Source organism: Pteronotus mesoamericanus, unplaced genomic scaffold (genome assembly GCF_021234165.1).
Source record: "Pteronotus mesoamericanus isolate MK-2021 breed Mesoamerican mustached bat unplaced genomic scaffold, CSHL_Meso_final contig_55, whole genome shotgun sequence".
Lineage (NCBI taxonomy): Eukaryota > Metazoa > Chordata > Mammalia > Chiroptera > Mormoopidae > Pteronotus > Pteronotus mesoamericanus.
In genome coordinates this window covers 1,954,572-1,968,271 of record NW_026555198.1, presented here as the reverse complement: position 1 = coordinate 1,968,271, position 13,700 = coordinate 1,954,572, and positions in this window count along the sequence as shown.

Sequence of the window (13,700 nt, the reverse complement as noted above, 5' to 3'; positions counted from 1 at the left end):
TTTTATCCACCGCCCTCCCCCACAAAACTATTAACCCTTGTTTAGATGTGTGGCAAATAATTTCCCATTCTATTACTAGTCCCTTACATTTTTTTATATGTATTTTAATGTATAGTCTTAAATGTTTCATAGAGTCATATTGGCAATATTTTACTTTATACCTTCTGGGTTTAAATATTTTACTTCGGGTTAAGAAAAATATTATTTTGTTTTTTCTTTTAAAACTCCTCAGATTTTACATATTGATTTTTAACTCATCTGATTATTTCTTGTATAATATGTGAAATAGGACTCTATATTTGTTTTATTTCAAGTAATAATGGTCCATGCACCTTATTTTTTGAATAAGCCTTATTTTCCCCATTGATCTAAAATATCAGTTTAGGCGCTGAGTGACCGGCAAGGGTTGGTGAGCATGTGCTTGCACCGGCCGGCAAGGCCTCCCACAGATTGGCACCTATATTGCCTGCAGGGGGTGCACAGAGTGACAAGGGCAGGCGTAAATTGACCCACCCACCCAGGATTGCGGAGCGGCCCACAAAATTAGTAGAGCTGCCCAGAAAACCTGGAGGAGAGACCAGAGACAGGATTAACTGGAGAGTCCTGGAGGTGACTTCCTCCCATTTCTGTAGTCCCCATTTGTTGAGGGGAAGCAACGCATCCAAAGAGCCAAAAGCAGGGAAAACACAGAATAGAAGTCCCTAAACAGACCAGAGCCGGGGAGCTCGCTGGCCAGGGGCGCCAGATGAGTACATGAGGTCGCGAATAAGCCCCCTGGTCTGGGACAAGCACATGTGAACCAGGCAGGCGGGGGATCCTGCCGCCCAGGGAGTGCGCTCAAGGAGTCGGTGTGAGAGTGCAGAGAGATCCCCAAAAATAGCACAGCCCTGACCAAAGGGGTCACAGAGCTGCCCCAAGCAGGAGTCAGACAGTAGACTCCTAGAAGGCTCAAACAAACAACCCAAGATCCTATAGGGTCAACAACTGACATCATCAGAGGTAGGTCCAGAAAGAAAAGGACAAAAGTACTTAACAGACTCTCAAAAAATTGGAAGAAAAAGAAGTTCCCCGCAAATGAGTGCAAAAGGGGACTCCCCACAGAGAGAGCTAAATGAAATAGAGGCAAGGGAACTCTCATATATTGAATTCAAAACAATGGTTCTAAGGAAGCTCAATGAGCTCAGCCAGCTCAAAGAGAACTATGAGAAACTACAGAGAAACCATCAGGATCTTACAGCAAACTATACCAGCTTGGAAAAGGACATAAAAACTATCAAGAAGAAACAAGAGGATATGAAGAATACCATTTCTGAATTGAAGAACACAGTAGAAGGAATCCAAAGCAGGCTGGATGAAGCTGAGGATCGAATCAGTGACATGGAGGACAAGGTAGAAAGAAGCTCCCAAAAAGAACAAGAAATGGAAAAAAGACTCCAAAAGAATGAAGAGGCATTTAGGGAAATGCAGGACAACCTGAAATGTAATAATATCCATATAATAGGGATACCAGAAGGAGAAGAAGAGGAGCAAGATATAGAGAACCTCCTCGAAAAAGTAATGATGGAAAATTTCCCTAATGTGAGGAGAGAAAGGCTCTCGTGGATCTAGAAGGCACAGAGGACCCCACTCAGGAGAGACTCAAGGAGGTCCACTCCAAGACACATCATCATTAAAATGGCAACTGTCAAAGACAAGGAGAAAATCCTCAAGGCAGGAAGGGAAGAGGAGAAAGTAACATACAAGGGGGCCCCGATAGGGCTAGGAGCTGACTTCTCAACAGAAACACTACAAGCCAGAAGGGAACGACAACAAATATTCCAAGACATGAAAAGCAAGGGCCTACAGCCAAGGCTGCTCTACCCAGCTAGGCTCTCAATTAAAATAGAAGGGAAATACAGAGTTTCCCAGACAAGGGAAGACTAAAAGAATACATCTCTACCAAACCAGCACTCCAAGATATGCTAAGGGGAATGGTTTAAGAAGATGAAGGAAAAGAATGAGACAGAGAGGAACACAGGTACAAAGAGAAAAGATGAGTAAGTTTCTATCAGTAATATCTCTCAATGTGAATGGACTAAATCACCCAATCAAAAGACACAGGGTAGCTGAATGGATAAGAAAACAAGACCCACACATATGCCGCCTACAAGAGACCCAACTCAGAGCAAGAGACCTACACAGGTTGAAAGTAAAGGGATGGAAAAAAACATTCCAAGCAAATGGGCATGAGAAAAAGACTGGGGTTGCCATACTTGTATGAGACAAAGTAGATTTCAAAACAAAGGCCATAAAGAGAGACCCTGAGGGGCACTTTATCATACTTAAAGGAAGAATCTATCAAGAAGACATCAACATTGTAAACTTATATGCTCTCAATATAGGAGCCCCCAATTTTATAAAGAAATTGTTGCAAGACTTAAAAAAAGATATAGACAGCAACACACTGATAGTAGGGGATTTCAACACCCCACTGTCAAAAATGGACAGATCTTCCAAACAAAACATTAACAAACATATTGTGGCACTGAATGACAACCTCAATCAAAGAGACTTAACTGATATATATAGAACCTTCCAATCCAAGGAAGGAAAACACATTCTTTTCAAATGCTCATGGCAGTTTTTCAAAGAGAGACCACATGATAGGACACAAATCAAGCCTCAGCAAATTCAGGAAAATTGAAATAATACCAAACTTCTTCTCGGACCACAAGGGATTGAAACTGGAAATCAACCTCAAAGAGAAACTTCAAAAACTTGCAAACTCATGGAGACTGAACAGTAGACTATTAAACAATGAATGGGTCAATAATGAGATAAGAGAAGAAATCAAAAAATTTCTGGAAACAAATGAAAATGAACAAACAGTCCATAACCTATGGGACAAGGCAAAGACAGTCCTGAGAGGGAAGTTCATAGCAATACAGGCTTACCTAAAAAAGATAGAAACATTTCAAATAAAAGACTTAACACTACAACTTCAAGAACTGGAGAAATGACAACAAATAAATCCCAGAGCAAGTAGAAGGAAGGAAATAGTCAAGATTAGAGAAGAACTGAATGACATAGAGACAAAAAGAACAATTCAGAGGATCAATGAATCCAGAAGCTGGTTCTTTGAAAAGATAAATAAAATTGACAAGCCTTTAAGCAGACTCATCAAGAAAAAAGGGAGAGAACCCACATTAATAATATCAGAAATGAAAGTGGAGAAATCACAACTGATACCACAGAAATTCCAAGGATCGTCAGAAACTACTATGAACAACTATATGCCAAGAAATTTGAAAATCTTGATGAAATGGACAAATTTCAAAAAAAGTATAATCTTCCAACACTGAAGGAGGAAGAAACAGAAAGCTTGAACAGACTGATAATGGCTGGGGAAATTGAAGCAGTAATCAAGAAACTCCCGGCACACAAAAGCCCAAGACCGGACAGTCTCACAGGAGAATTTTACAAAATATTTAAGGAAGAGCAAACCCCTGTCCTTCTCAGACTATTGCAAAAAATCCAAGAGGAGGGAGGACTCCCAGACTCTTTCTATAAGGCCAGCATCACCCTGATCCCAAAACCAGATAAAGACCCTACAAAGAAAGAAAACTACAGGCAAATTTCGCTGATGCACATACATGCGAAAATCCTCAACAAAATATTGGCAAACTGCATCCAGAAATACATTAAAAAGATTATCCACCACGATCAAGTGGGATTCATCCCAGGCATGAAGGGATGGTTCAATACACGCAAATCAGTAAACGTGATACATCACATAAATAAAAGAAAAGACAAAAACCACAAGATCATCTCGATAGATGCAGAAAAAGCATTCGATAAGGTACAGCACCCATTTATGATCAAAACACTCAGCAAAATGGGAATATATGGGGCATGCCTCAACATAATAAAGGCCATATATGAAAAACCTACAGCCAATTTAATACTCAACTGGCAAAAACTGAAACTTTCCCACTAAGATTGGGAACACGACAAGGATGTCCGCTCTCACCACTTCTTTTCACATCGTATTGGAAGTCCTAGCCACAGCGGTCAGGCAAGAGAAAGAGATAAAAGGCATCCAAATAGGAAAGGAGGAAGTAAAGCTATCATTATTTGCAGATGACATGATAGTGTACATAGAGAACCCTGTAGACTCTACCCAAAAACTCCTCCACCTAATAAGTGAATTTGGCAAAACAGCAGGACACAAAGTCAACATTCAGAAATCAAAGGCATTTTTGTACACCAGCAATGCAATAGAAGAAGAAGAAATAAAAAAAAAATACCATTCATTAAGCAAGAGGAAAAATAAAGTACATAAGCATAAATTTAACCAAAGACGTAAAAGACTTGTACGCAGGAAACTATACAACATTGAAAAAAGAAATGAAGGAAGACACAAATAAATGGAAGCATATACCGTGCTCATGGATTGGAAGAATTAATATCATCAAAATGTCCATACTACCCAAAGCAATTTATAGATTCAACGCAATCCCTAGTAAGATACCAGTGACATATTTCACAGAAATAGAACAGACATTTCTAAAATTTATATGGAACCAAAAACGACCCCGAATAGCCTCAGCAATTCTGAGAAAGAAACACAAAGTAGGAGGGATCACAAGACCGGACTTCAAACTCTACTACAAAGCCACTATACTCAAAACAATCTGGTACTGGCACAAGAACAGACCCATAGACCAGTGGAACAGAATAGAAAGCCCAGAAATAAGCCCAGGTCTCTATGGGTATCTAATATTTGACAAAGGGGGAAGAAATATAAAATGGAGGAATAATAGCCTCTTCAACAAATGGTGTTGGGAGAGCAGGACGGCTACATGCAGAAAATTGAAATTGGATCATCAGATGACACCATACACAAAAATAAACTCAAGAGGGATAAGAGACTTAAATATAAGTCGCAACACCATAAAAGTCCTAGAGGAAAACATTGACAGGAAACTCTCAGATATCCCACGCATCAATTTTTTCACTGATATATCTCCTAAAGCAAGGGACATAAAGGAAAGAATAAAGAAGTGGGACCTCATCAAAATAAGAAGCTTCTGCACAGCAAAAGAAAACATCAGCAAAATGAAAAGGGAGCCAACCGTATGGTAAAATATATTCGCTAATGATACATCAGATAGAGGCTTGATCTCCAAGATATATAAGGAACTCACTGGACTCCACTCTAAGACGACAAATGATCCAATCAAAAAATGGGCAAAGGACCTGGGCAGACGCTTTTCCCAGGAGGAAATACAGAGGGCCCAGAGGCATTTGAAAGGATGCTCAGCATGACTAGCTATCAGAGAAATGCATATCAAAACCACCATGAGGTACCACCTCACACTGGTTAGAATGGCCATCAGAAACAGATCAACAAACAGTAGTTGCTGGCGAGGCTGTGGAGAAAAGGGAACCCTAGTCCACTGTTGGTGGGAATGCAGGCTGGTGCAGTCACTGTAGAAAGCAGTGTGGAATTGCCTCAAAAAGCTTAAAATGGAACTGCCTTTTGATCCAGGGATTCCCCTGCTGGGACTATACCCTAAAACACCAAAATGCCAATACAAAACAACCTATGCACCCCAATGTTCATAACAGCACAATTTACAATAGCCAAGGGTTGGAAGCACCCTACATGCTCATCAGTATATGATTGGATCAAAAAACTATGGTACATATACACAATGGGATACTATGCAGCAGAAAGAAAAAAGGAACTACTAAGCTTCATGACAGCATGGATGGAACTGGAGAGCATCATGAAGCCAGGGGGCAAAAGACAAATACCATATGATCTCACCTATAAGTGGGAACTAACCAACAATACAAAGATGCAAGGAAAATAAGACCAGAAACACTGAAAGGAAAAGAAATCAACAGAGACAAGATGGAAGGAGGGAGGGGCGGGCGGGGAAAAGGAAGGGAAGGGGAAAGTCAAGGAACATATAGCAAGGACTCCTGGACAAAACCAAAGGGGAAGAGCTGAGGGAGGGAAGGAGGGAGGGGGCAAGGGAAAGTGATGGGGGGTAGGCAGAGACAAATGTATTTGAAAAAATAAATTAAAATAAAATTAAAAAATAAAAAATAAAATATCAGTTTAATCATATATTGTATTGTTAGACAGATATATACATTTGTTTCTAGAATGCTTATTTTATTTCATTGATTGACTTGATTATTGCTCTGCAGGTGTCATATTGTTTTAATTGCTGAGATTGTATAATGGATTTAAATTTTTTAATATTTCATAATGGATTTTGACATTTAAAAAATATATAAATTCAATCCGCATTTAAAAAAATAAAAGAAAGTAAGAAAAAAGGAACTCCTAACTTTTGCAACAACATGGATGGAACTGGAGAATATTATGCTAAGTGAAATAAGCCAGTTGGTGAAAGACAAATACCATATGATCTCACCTATAAGTGGACTCTATTCACCAAAATAAACTAACAAACAAAATAAACCACAGGCATGGTAACATGGAGCAGACTGAAAATGACCAGAGGGGATGGGGAAGGAAGACAATTGTGGAAAGAAGGAGAAAGGACTAGACAAAGAACATGTATGAATGACACATGGACATGGACAACAGAATGTGAGCTGACTGAGGCAGTCGGGGGCAGGGTGGGATGGGTGGAGGAGGACAAAGAGGGAAAAATTGAAACAACTGTAATATAATAAACATGATTTAAAAAAATTGAGTCCTGTCTCATGGAACTAAAGATCTAGGGATATACTTGTTTTCTTCTTAATTACCATATTTTAAAATGAATAAATTAATAAATACATAATAAACCTAAACACTTTCCCATCTAACTATAACAATAACACATATATTCTATCCCTTTTTTGATTGGAAGAAAGAAGTCGGGAAGATACTTCTTCAGAAAAAAAATTATTCAGGAAAAAATTTGGATTGCAATCTGGTGTGTGCAGACATGACAAGACAAGGCAAGATGAGAAATAAACACAGAAGAGGAAGGTCTTTTATAAAGAGTAAGAGGAAGTTAGGGGAGCGGCTGTTACAACTGTCAAGTTATATTATAACCATAGTGTTTTGTTATAACCACAGAATTCTTGTAGAACTTTCATGACCATCATAGCCTGCGAGTGCTCTTCCTACAAGCCCGCCCAATTCCTATCTTGCTTAAGATTTCAGCCATAAGTTTTGACATTTTTTTCCCTTTTGATCAAGGTCTTTCTATGAAAAATCAGTTAACATTAAGGTCTTCTAATTCCAATATACTTTCAACCCTTGATGCCAGGAAGGACCCTTTCTAAGTGTTGTGTCCCACGCTGGAGGGAAAGTTCATGGTCTAAAAACTGCTTGTGTACAGGTTTGAGAAGCATCAGGTTCAGAGATGATAGAGGCCCGTCCAGCAAGGCTGGAGAGATTATTTTTGGAGATACCTTTTCCTGTAAACAAAATCTCTAGATTGCAGAGTGTGGTGTTTGGGGTTTTCAACTACTTGGAGTGTGCTGTGAAAAGATTATTCTACCAAAGCACGGTTATTATCAATATAAGCAATGAAGCCCTTATGATATTGAAGTATGTCTCTCTCATCAACTGAGAACCAAAAGTAGTAAGAAACAAATGCATGGGGCATCCTGTAATTATCTCAAAAGATGAGATTTTATGATTTCTGAAAGGGTAGATCTCAGACTTAAAAGGACCAATGGCAATGTTTTGGCTAAAGTATTTGAAGGGTCTCTACAAGTTTTGCCAATTGAATCTTAATAATGCTGTTTGTATGTTTGACTAAACCTGAGAATTGAGGGTGATAAGTGAAAATGTTTTAAGACCAGCCAAATAGCACAAACTCATTGAAGACCTGATCAGTAAAATGTATTTCTTGATCAGTATGGAGTTTGAATAGGGTTCCCAGGTACAGATAAACTTTTCTACAGAATTTTAGCCCCCTAAGAGGCTGTAGTTTGTCTACAAAAGAAAACTTCAATCTAGTGAGAAAATGCACAGATCATGACTAAAACATTCATATCCATGCGATGTGATATGATGTACGGAATCCATTTGCCAAACCTCAAATGGTCCATTAAGCAATTTAAAATGCTGCTTGGGCCAGTGTGGTTCAATTGGTTGAAGCATTGTTCTGTGCCCCTAAAAGTTGTGGGTTTGATTTCCCATCAGGGAATATAACTATATTGCAGGTTTAATCCCCAGCTGGGGTACATTTGGGAGACAATGAATCAATGTTTCTCACATTGATGTTTCTCTGTCTCTCTCCCTTCTTCTCTCTCTAAAATCAATACATATATATTTTAAAAATTAAAATAAAATGTCCAGGGGCTGTATGAACAGTCTGAATTAAACTTTGGATAGGTGGGACAAGTGAGATAGGCTCTTCTCATGGCCTTATTAATATTTCCCCACCAATACTGATTTATAAATGCTATCATATAGGTTTGTGGACCAGGTCCCCAGTTTGGGGGCATGCAAGAGGCAATTCGTCAATCTTTCTCTTGCACATCAGAGGGCAAGATGGTGTAGAGGTGGAGATTAAGACAAAGGAGTCCACTGGGAAGTGCAAGAAAGTTCTGAAGGCAAGAAATAAGAGACTTCAAAAGTCATCTTCTCTTTCTTTAAAATTTGTTAGCCTTTTAATCCTAAAACTTTATTTTGCAGAGTCAACTTCAGATTCCTACTACCATTTGGAACCCTCAAAAATAGGTGCTCCATTCAGTTTTACCAGTTTTAGAGCTATGATTGTCCAATTTGGTTTTAATAAAAATAAGCGTGGGGATCTCAAATGTTCCCCATAATGACCATTGATATTCTAAATTATTTTTTGGTCAGGTCAGTCAATTTAGTTAAAAAATGCATGTTAGCAGGGACCACAGTTATTAAACAGAAATTCATCCGAGGTCCCTGTCAGAGGATGCCCTGAAAATATTTAGGTAACTGAGATCTCATTTTTCAAAGGCTTTTTTGCAGAGCAAGGGCCCAGATAGCCTAACTCAAACAGCTTAAAATAATTTAAGCAGCTCAAGTAGCTTAAATAGCTTAAGCAGCCTGCAGGCTTAAAACCATCCAGTTCCACTAGGAGAGTCTGATTCCAAAGAGGCGGGACTGACAACTGAAACAGCATAATCCTAGTAGAACAGCCAATTCCAGAAAGATTCTAGCCAAAAGCCAAACAACACAGTTTCAATGGGACAGTCCAGTTCCAGACAGAATCGAAACAATGAGCAGCACAGATGACCCAGTTTTAAAAGAATCAAGTTGACAGCTAGCACAGTCCCAAAAAACAGCCAGAACTCCTAGGAAGTCAGGTCAATGTGCCAAAAAAGAGCTCACAAACAGATAAGGTCTTTTAACAAAAAGAGAAAAAGAAAATAAAAGGAAAACTAAACCTCTAAAGGAATCTCAAATAATGCCCAGAGAGCTTCAAAATGCAAAAAGAGTGGAAGCTCAGATCCAGGAGAAAACTTACTCTTTGAGCTCCTAAGTGGGGGAGAAAAACAGTGAGCTCAAATGGCTTTGCACATGCCACACCTGTTTGCTCACTATCCTTGGAGCTATTGAGGTTCTTTTCCGGATTCCAGATGACCCCCAAATATATTAACCACGTACAAGGAGCTGGCCAAATATTTCTTCAGCAAACATGATTTATTGAGGAAAAAGGAAAGATTGTACAGTCATGGCAAGCCAGATTCAAGTCCCCAAAACAGGGGAGAGGAAGCTCTTTTATAGAGAGAATGAGAAAGTTAGGGGAAGACTGTTACAACCATAGAGTTCTGTTATAACCATAGAATTTTTCCTGTTGGGCTTTTGCAACCACATAGAGTGAAAGCTCTCTTGATTCCTGTTTTAGTTAAGGTCTTTATTATAAATTTTGACACCCTCATTAACATATGCACAAGCATATAATACCGACAAATATAAGCTATTTCAAAAGTCATGCACTGGGTGGACACATGGACATTTGGGGAGAATGGTGCACCTAGAAAGGGCATGGAAGCTTCACACACTTTCCTCATTCCTTGCCCTGTGCAACTCTTCCGTGTGTGTGTGTATCATTATTCTATCCTTCAATAAACTTGTAAAACATCAACAATTGTAAATTTTCCTGTAAGCACTGCCTTAGCCACATCGTATAAATTTTGTGTGCTGGTACTTTTTGTTGAACTTCTGGGCTTCCATACTTCCACAAAGGACCTGATTAATTTTTCTTTCAGAAAATCAGATATAGGTGTTCTGATATTGCCTTCCCTTAATGTCATCCGTAATCCAATTATCTTAAAAACATTTTCATTAAGGCCCTGGCCTGGTGGCTTAGTTCGTTGGAGCACTGAACTGTACACCAAAAGGTTGTGGATTTGATTCCTGATCAGGGCACATATCTAGGTTTTGGGTTCCATCCATGGTCAGGTCATGTCTAAGAGGCAACTGTTTGATGTTTCTCTCTCTCTCTCTTCCCCGCTTTCTGTCTATCTCTCTCCCCCTTCCCCCTCTATCTATCATCTATATCTATCTAATCTATCATCTACCTATCTATCATTTATCTATCTATCCCTCTATCATCTATCTATCATCTGTCTCTCTCAAAAATCAATAAATATATGCTCAGGTGAGGATAAATAAATAAATAAATAAAAGATTTTTCAGTGAGAAAGCTCTACAGATGAAGAGATAAGAGAGAAGGTTTCTCAGCGGTCATTCATGCTTTCTCTTTCAATACTATAAAGACCATTTTTTCAACAAAGTACTGATACATGCTACAACATAGATGAAACTCAAACACCTTATTCTACATGAAGAGAGCCAGACACAAAATAGCACATACTATATACTTTCATTTATGTGAAAAGTCCAGAATAGAAAAATTCATGGAGTCAAACAGAGATTTGTCAATAATATTGTAACAATTATGTATGGTGTCACATGGGTACCAGACTTATGGGGGTGATTACTTTGTAAGTTATATATATATGTTTAATAAGTATGTTGTATACATGAAACTAATATAATATTGTATGCCAACTATAATTGAAAAACAATAAAAGTATTTTCTAATTTTTAAGTATATTGTATTGATTATGCTGTTACAGTTGTCCCAATATTTCATCCCTTTGTTCCCCTCCTCCTGGTACCCACCTTCCCTCCAGCATGCCCCCCTTAGTTCATGCCCATGGGTCAAGTGTGTAAGTTCTTTGGCTTCTCCCCTTCCTATACTATTCTTGACATCTCCTTATTTTGTTCCTACCAATTATGCTTCTTAATCCCTGCACCATTTCCCCTATCTCCTCTATCTTCCTCCCAGCTGATTACCCTCCAAAATATCCCCATACCGATGATTCTGTTTCTGTTCTGGTTGTTTGCTTAGTTTTTTTTTTTGTTTGTTTGTTTTTATGTTCAGTTGTTGACAGTTGTGAGTTCGTTGTCCTTTTAATGTTCATAGTTTTGACCTTCTTTTTCTTTAATAAGTCTCTTTAACATTCCATGTAATAATGGTTTGGTGACGATGAATTCCCTTAGCTTTGCTTTGTCCGGGAACCACTTTATCTGCCCTTCCATTCTAAATAATAGCTTTGCTGGATAAAGTAATCTAGATTGTAGGTCCTTACCTTTCACGAGTTTGAATATTTCTTGCCAGTCCCTTCTTGTCTGCAAAGTTTCTTTTGAAAAATCAGTTGACACTTTTATGGGAACTCCTATGTAGGTAACTCTCTGCTTTTCTCTTATTACTTGTAAAATTATCTCTTTATCTTTAACCCTTTGCATTTCAATTATGATGTGTATTGGTGTGGTCCTCTTTGGATCCAACTTGATTGGAACTCTCTGTGCTTCCTGGATTTACATGTCTATTTCCTTCATGACATTAGGGACATTTTCTTTCATTATTTCTTCAAATAGATTTCCCATTTCTTGCTCTTTCTTTTCTCCTTTTGGCACACTTTGGATGTGAATGTTGGACCTCTTGAAGTTTTCCCAGAGGCTACTTATACTACCTTCATTTTTTTAAATTCTTTTTTCTTCTTGTTGTTCTGTTTGGTTGTTTTATGCTTCCTATGTTCCAAATCATCGATTTGAATCTCAGCTTCTTACACTCTGCTGTTGTTTCCCTGTAAATTGTTCTTTATTTCAATTAGTGTATCCTTCATTTCTGACTGGATTTTTTTTATGCTGTTGAGGTCCTCACTCAGTTCCTTTTAGCATCCCTGTAACCAGTTTTTTGAACTGTGCATCTGATAGATTGCTTATCTCCATTTTGTTTAGTTCTTTTTCTGGAGTCTTGATCTGTCCTTTCATTTGGGCCATATTTCTTTCCTTGTTTTAGCAGCCTCCATGTGTTTGTTTCTATGTATTAGGTAAAGCTGCTTTGACTCTGTTTCTTGGTAGTGTTGCCTAATGAAGTAGGTATCCTATAGGGTCCAGTGGCACAGCCTCCCCTATCATCCAAGCTGGGTATTTGAGGTGCACTCTTTGTGTGGGCTGAGTACAATATCTTCTTATAGTTGAGCCTTAGTTGCTGTTGGCAGGTCAATGGGAGGGATTTACCCAGGCCAGTCAGCTGCAAGGATTGGCTGTGACCACTTAACACCAATCCCCACCATCTGTGGAGGATCAGCTGTGCAGAGGCCGGGGGGCGGTGCTCCGAAGTGGTCTGCAGCTGTCTACTGGGTATGTAGGGTTTCCTGGGTGGTACAGGCCAAGTTCAGCCCCTACCAGTGTTTTGCCTAGGGCTGCCCTTACTGATTTATAAGACAATCTGAGATGGCTGCTACTTGTGCTGGGCTTGGAGATTTCCAGGTGAAGCCAAGCTGTGAATCTAGGCTGGCTGCTGTTACTGCCAGGCCTGGAGCTCACTGAGGCCAGCTGTTGCTTGTTTGATAGGATTCAGAAAGTTGTGAAGTGTGAGGCAACAACAGCCATTCATAAGGAAAGGCAGCTTGGGTGGACCTGTAATTTGAGTGGGGTGGAGGCTCTGGGGATCTCCAAGGCAGGTCAAACAGTGTTAGCCAGGGGATAGAGTCTCAAACATAGCACAAGCCTGCTGGCTCCGTGGCTCTGCCAGAGGGAAGGTTCAGGATAGGGACAATGGCCTTGGCTCTCCTTGAAGCTAGATACATCAACCTCTCCCAGTATACCACTGGTGCTCTTCAAGCTGCCACCCCAGCACTGGAGTTCAGAGGGCATGAATCTGAGTAAGTATGTGTATGGGTTATTTGAGAGGAACTGCTCTGGACTCCAGAAATTTCTTCCACTGGCACTCCCTGCTGATTTTTGCAGCCAGAAGTTGTGGGGACTTATCTTCCTGGCACTGGAACTGTGGGCTGGGTGGACTGATGTGAGGCTAAGACGGCTCCCTCCTGCAATAACCCTCCCAAATTTTTATCCACCACATGTGGGTGAGAGACCAGCCCTTTCTGCATCTGTGCCCCTCCTACCAGTCTGGATGGATGGGGTTTCTTTAATTCCATAGTTGTCAGGCTTCCATCCAACTCCATTTCTGATGGTTCTGAGTAATGGTTTTTCTATATAAGAGTTGCAATTTTGATGGGGTTGTGTGAAGAGGTGAGCCATGTCTGCCTACACTGCCATCTTGACCAGAAGCCTCCCAGCACAGTAAAAAAGGAGATTAATGGTTACCTAGAGCTGGAGAAATAGGGAATTTTATATTTCTAATAAATATGTGATTATTTTTTGAGGCAAAGATGTAAAA